The sequence below is a fragment of the Chinchilla lanigera genome, unplaced genomic scaffold, assembly GCF_000276665.1.
Source record: "Chinchilla lanigera isolate Chin_1 unplaced genomic scaffold, ChiLan1.0 scaffold00108, whole genome shotgun sequence".
Taxonomy (NCBI): Eukaryota; Metazoa; Chordata; class Mammalia; order Rodentia; family Chinchillidae; genus Chinchilla; species Chinchilla lanigera.
Window position 1 is genome coordinate 2,222,606 of NW_004955509.1, and position 989 is coordinate 2,223,594.

The following is a 989-nucleotide window of genomic DNA, read 5'->3' on the forward strand; positions in this document are numbered from 1 at the left end:
TTTTTTAAATTTTGAGAGGATCTTCTTTGCCTAGGCTGGCCTTGAACTTGCCATCCTCAGTTTCCAAAATAGCTGACATTATGGGTATGTACCACCAGTCCCAGAGAGCATGCTGTTTCTTTGATGAAAAACACATATTTCTCTCATATACTCAAAAGGTGATAAAAAGCAATAACCCATTAATAACAATGAATTGACCTTCTTCACTAAGTGAGGGACTCCATGAGGTTATCTTTTTCAGGTTATTAGTTGTTCTTTAAGCACTCAAACTTTTAAATCATTTTTAAGAAACTTTTTATATTATAAATTTTCTTTCCTTCTTAAATGAGTATTATATATTGAATATAATTTTAACACTTAATTAGTGGTTCAGCTCATCAGCTAATACCAGTACTAAAACCATACAAATTACTGGCTTTTGCCAGAAAATGTGGTGTTTATTTTATTCTTAGGCAGTCATTCAGGACCAAAATATATTAGCATCATAATGCCCTGACCTATTCAGGTAAACTTGGGGAATACCATGAAATACTTATATAACTCATTTAATTACATGAATTAAGTAGTTTATTAAAATGTTGTATATGTTCAAGTTAGTTTTTTAAAAACAGAAAAGAAATTTTTTTGCAGTGTTGGAGATTAAACCCGGGATCTCATGCATGATGGGCAAGTATGCTATCACTGACCTATGTCCCTGGCCCAAGAAAAAAACTTTGCAGAGGAAATTCTACCCACTAACTTCTTTTTATGGGTAAAGAAAAACAGAAACAAAGCCTTATTTTGTCTTAACTGTTAAGCACCATGGTCTGCTAATCCATAGGACCAGGAACTACTGAGGCAGGAAATTGAGCAGATCAGTACCGTTTGTGCAGGAATGGCCTCATTGTGTAAGAAAGGAAATGTTGTGTGTTGTCTCTTCAGCTTGACTATGGGCTCTTCTAGAGCAAGGAGCAAGCTTTGCATCCTTGGCACAGTGCATGAGACATCAT